This window comes from Microtus ochrogaster, chromosome X (assembly GCF_000317375.1).
Source record: "Microtus ochrogaster isolate Prairie Vole_2 chromosome X, MicOch1.0, whole genome shotgun sequence".
NCBI classification, from domain to species: domain Eukaryota; kingdom Metazoa; phylum Chordata; class Mammalia; order Rodentia; family Cricetidae; genus Microtus; species Microtus ochrogaster.
The window spans coordinates 17,095,123-17,100,894 of record NC_022026.1 but is presented as its reverse complement, the minus strand read 5'-3'; positions in this window follow the sequence as shown (position 1 = coordinate 17,100,894).

The window sequence follows — 5,772 nt, the reverse complement described above, 5'->3', positions numbered from 1 at the left end:
AGTCTCCTCCATGTGGCCTCCTTCTGGCCAAGGCTTCCGCTAAAAATAAAATGTACTCATCAACAAATACTTCAAGATTGACTTGCTTCTTGGGCATGCTGGGGAGCAGCTTGCACAGCCACGCACAGCGACATGCCATTGGTAATGAAGTATTAAATCCAATGACACTTGAGTATATGTGCTCCTCAGGGCTGCTCTTCGTGTGTGAGACCTACCTACCGGCCTCTGATCATGAAGCATCTGCTCCCTGACAGCGAACACAGAGACGCCCAGGCTGCTCGGGTCGTCCCTCCCAGACTAACCTTCCCAGACCAGAGGTCTCACTTTGGAGTCTACTGCTCTGATCAAACACCATGACTGATAAGAACTTGGGGAGGACAGGGTTTCTTTGGCTTATGCTTCCCAACCACAGTCCATTATGAAGGGAAGCCGTGGCAGGGACTCCAGGCGAGAACCTGGAAGCAGGAACTGAAGTGGAGGCCATGGAGGGATGCGGCTTATTGGCTTCTTCCCCATGGCTTTGCTCCTTTCTTATACAGCTCAGAACCGTGGCACCACCCTTCCCGGACTGAACCCCCCCCCCACACTCACCAATCATAATTTTTAAAATACCCCCACAGACTTGCCTACAGGTTAGTCTAATGGAGGCAATCTTTTTTTCGGTTGAGGTTCCCTCTCCCAGATAATCCTACTGTATTTCAAATTAACAAAGCAACCCTACCCAGCACGCCACAGTTCCCACACCACCTGCTTCCTGTGGGGCCAGCTGCATCGATTCCACCTGCCAAAGTCTGCGCCCCTTGACGGGTAATTCCATTTTCACAGAGCTTCCCTCTGATGTTAGGTGATGAGAAACCCAGCCTCACCCACAGAATGGTAAAGCAACATCAAGGAGAGCAAGGCCACGGCTCTTTCCTGAGCCCTGCACAAAGCCAAATGGCAGTTCCTCTTCTGTGAGTTTTTTAAAACAGTGATCCCCGTTGGCTTTCGTGGACCCTTGGACTCAGACTCCTGGGCTCCAGTACAGCCTGGGTCTGGCCTCCCAGATGCTATAGCGACCAATGTCTTCAAAGCCAGTCTGCTCACACCTGTGCTGCACCAACGATGAGGCTGGCCTATGCTGAGGGTGGCTGAGGAGTCCCCATCCTGCAAGTCTGGGCCTTTCCTTTACCTTTTCCTTTATTTGCAGATCCAGGATCCTTCTAGCTTTGTGGTATGGTTGTGTTCTCTCCTAGGTGGGGCAAGTCTTTGTTCCCCAGAGGTGACCCCTAGAGTTTCACTCTGCTCCAGTGGGGAAGTTCAGTCATGGAGGGTTTTAGACCAGAAAATGTAACTGACACGTTGAAGGGGGAGTTTAGAGATTTTACCAAAGTTCTCACCAAAGTTCTCCCCTGAGAAATAGACTTGATTTGGTCCTGGCTTGAGGGACCCAAAGCAAACTCCCATGTTTATGATCAATTGAATCTCAACAAAATGATGCAAAATCATTCTTTTTTTTATATTCTTGTATTGCAAAATCATTCTTAAAAACAATATTTTTAGCTGTGGTGGTGCACGCCTATAATCCCAGCACTCAGAGGCAGGCAGATCTCAGTGAGTTCGAGGCTAGTCTGTTCTATAAGAGCTAGTTCCAGGACAATTTTTTTCCAACAAGAAATGATTCTGGGGCAATTGGGTATGCACACATGAAAAAAACAAGTGCTGGTGACTATGAAACACCACCAATAAAATTCACTCAGAATGCAACATTAAATGTATGAAACGAGATGCGCAAATTCTAAGACAAGGACATGAGCACACGTTGTCCTGATTGCACCAGGCAAAACTGTGTTAGGACATTTAAGCCTAACAGCTCCATCACCACGCCCCAGCATGCTCTAGAGACACCACCAAAGAAAGCAAGGCAAGATGGCTAGAAGAATAAAATACTGGCCCGTTCACGTGCCTGATGAAAAACTCACATCCAAGACATACAAGGAACTACAAACACCAGCAAAAGGTTAATGCAATTTAAAGCCAGAGAAACTATCTAGACCTCCTCTATGAGGTACACTAATGGCCAATAGGCCCATGGAGACCCCTGTGCTCCACATGTTAGGGGAATGCAGATGTGACCCACGCACCACATCGAGGAAACCTGATTTAGTTAAAAAGGTGGAAAAGGAGCTGTAAATATGGCTAGTGGTAAAGAGCATTGCCTGCTCTTTCAAACCTCCTGAGTTCAATTACCAGTAGCTGCAAATTGGCTCACAACCAGCTCTAACAAGGTCTGGGTCCCTCTTCTGGCAAGAGAAAGAAAAAGCTGGAGAGATAGCTCACTGGTTAAGAGCACTGCCTGGTCTTCCAAAGGTCCTGAGTTCAATTCCTAGCAACCACATAATGGCAAACAACCAACTGAAATGAGGTCTGCTGCTAGGGCCACAGGGGGAACTTCTCTGCTCCCACATAAATCTTTCTTATATGGAAGGGCATACTGACTTACCTCCTCTGAATTACTGAGATTAGCAACCCCTCCCCATTATAACTGAAGAGATTACATATATACATTATACGGTATATATATATATACCTCCATATATATATACATATATATATATATGGAGGGGGAAAACCATATAATATCACTGATAAAAAAACTTGAGTGAAGGACATATATCTTATGCTTCATGTTCTTGTCTCTTTTACATGTATTTTTTTATTTTTTTCTATTTTTATTTGCAAATTTATACATTAATTATTAAGCTACCAAGTTTTATCTAATACTTAAATGTCTCTTTCTTGTACATACAAAAAAAACTTTTTTACATTTCTATTTTCTCAGTTGCCTCTCTAGTTCCTCTGATAGTTACAACCTATGTTCTTTCTGGATTTTAATTATCCACTCTCTCCCCCCTTTCTCAATTTCTTGATCACTTCACAAAATATTGTTATACTCATCTCTAAAAATAATATGCAACCTATGTTTTCACCAACAAACATCCCGGTATTGCTAATATTTGTACTTTATTGAGTATGCAAGTTAAGTGTACTGGTATGTTTTTCTACATATCAATGCTCAAACTGCTGGTAAAACATTGTGGGGCAGTGATTCAGTTGCCTTCTCCTTAAAAAGAGGCAGAAATCATAGCTATTTACAAATACAATCTTCTGTGAATATGCTTACAAAAAAGAAAGAGTGGCAAATGAAGCACATACATCCCAACAAATGTCATATAAACAATGAACCGTGGCACATCAGCAACTTCACAATTCTCAACTAACAGAATCTAAAATATTGTGATAGTCAAAATGCTACAAAAATATTCAGATGCCTTAAAAAATATCAGCAGTCATATAGAGCAATTATATCGCAATATAACAAAGTAATGGAATTGAAAATATAAACGGGAAAGTTACCAAAGTAAGTGAAATTGTCAGTGGCTGGGAGGAGAGACTAAAAAAAATGATGAAAAATAACTGAACAAAACAGCTGCAAATAAAAAGGGACCAATAAAAATTCAGCAAAGGATAGAATTAACAGTAAGCATTTAAGTAAATTTATATGGAATAAGAAAATTGTATTGTGGGAGTCTGTATGTGTGTAACATCAATGAAAATAAAAGACCTGAAGATAGTGCCTTGTCTCATTGATCACTTGAACAGGACTCTGGTGTTTAATGTTCTCATTTCTTTCAAGTGTGTATTAACTCAACAAATGGACTCCAAAAATTTCTGACAGAGAAGTAATTGGTGATTCTTCATTAATAAATATAGCAAGGAAGATTTTCTGGCCAGCCAGCAGGGAGTGTTCCTGCTGCTGGATATTCCCCAGCCCACCCTGCCTCCAAGCCTGCCTTTTCCTTGGAACCCTGAAACACAGCCTGCTCCAGTGTTGAGTGTACTGGAATGGTGAGTCAGCAGCCATAGGGACAGACAGCTGGACTTGCCACTCTCTGGACCTTCCGAGTGGGACAGAACCTGCAGGAGTGTTCCTGCTGCTGGGCTTTCGCCCAAAACACCCTGCACCCCAAAGCCTGCCTTTTTACCTGAAATGTCCTTGGAACCCTGCAACAGAGCTTGTTGCAATACTGAGGGGTTCTAAGAGAGGGCAGAGCAAGAAAAACCCCCAAGTACTCAAGAGAGCCACAACAAAGATCGAATCAAGATGCCAAGACGCTGCTGGCCTCATTTGAAGGAAAAGATGGGCAGGTACCAATACAAGAATTCCTCCAACATCCTAAAAAGCAACATGGTAACATCAGAATCCAGTGGACCCACAACAGGAAGACTTGATCATCCTAACCCAGAAGAAATAAAAGAAAACTACATTAAATGTAACTTTATGAAATTGATGGATCCCTTTAAAGAGGAAATGAAAAACTCCCTTAAAGAAATGAAAGAGAAGACAAACAAAAAAGATGGAGGAAATCAATAAATCCCTCAATGATACCCAAGAAAATCAAAAGAAAAAAAAAGAAAAGAAAAGAGGTGAAGGAAAGAGTTCAAGACTTGAAAACCGAAATGGAGGTAATAAAGAAAACATAAACCAAGGGAAGGTTGGATATGGAAAATCTGGGTAGACAAACAGGAACTACAGAGACAAGTATAACCAACAGAATACAAGAGATAGAAAAAGGAATCTCAGTGCCTAAAAGACATAGAGTCATTGGTCAATGAAAACATTAAATCCAAAAAATTCTCAACACAAAACATCCAGGAAATCTGGGACACCATGGAAAAATCAAACAAAAGAATAATAGGAGTAGAAGAGGGAGAAGAACTCAGCTAAAAGTCACAGAAAATGTATTCTACAAAATCATAGAAGAAAACTTTCACAATCTAAAGAAGGATATCCCTATGAAGATACAAGAAGCTTACAGAACACCAAATAGACTGGATCAAAAAAAATTCCTTTGCCATATAAGAATCAAAACATGAAATATCCAGAATAAAGAAAGAATATTGAGATCTTCAAAGGAAAAAGGTCAAGTAACATATAAAGGAAAACATATCAGAATTACACCCAACTTCTCAATAGAAACCATGAAAGCCAGGAGGTCTTACATAGTTGTGCTGCAGACACTAAGAGACCATGGATGCAAGTCCAGCTACTGTATCCAGCAAAACTTTCACAATCAATGGAGAAAACAAGATATTTCATGGCAAAAACAGATTTAAATATTAGATATCCACAAACCCAGTCTTATAGAAAATATTAGAAGGAAAACCTCAACCCAAGGAAGCTAAGAATATCCACAATAACATAGACATCTGATAATCCTCCATCAACATAACCCAAAGAAGTGAAACACACAAACACTACCACCAAGAAATAACCAGAGTTAACAACCACTGATCATTAATATCACTTAATACCAATGGACTCAATTCACCTACAAAACGACAGTTTAAGAGAATGGATACAAAAACAGGATCCAGCATTCTTCAGTTAAAAGAGGAACACACCTCAACCGCAAAGGCAGACATTACTTCAGACTAAAAGGTCGGGAAAAGGTTTTCCAATCAAATGGACCAATGAAACAAATGGCTGTGGCTATTCTAATATCTAAAAAAAAATGATTTCAAACTAAAATCAATCAGAAGAAATGGAGAAGGACACTTTATACTCATAACAGGAACAGTTTATCAAGATGAAGTTTCAATCTTTAATATCTATGAACCTCATATAAGAGTATCCACATATGTTAAAGCAACATTACAAAAATTTAAATCACACATCAAACCCCACACACTAATAATAGGCGATTTTAACCCCTCTCTCTCACTGATGGG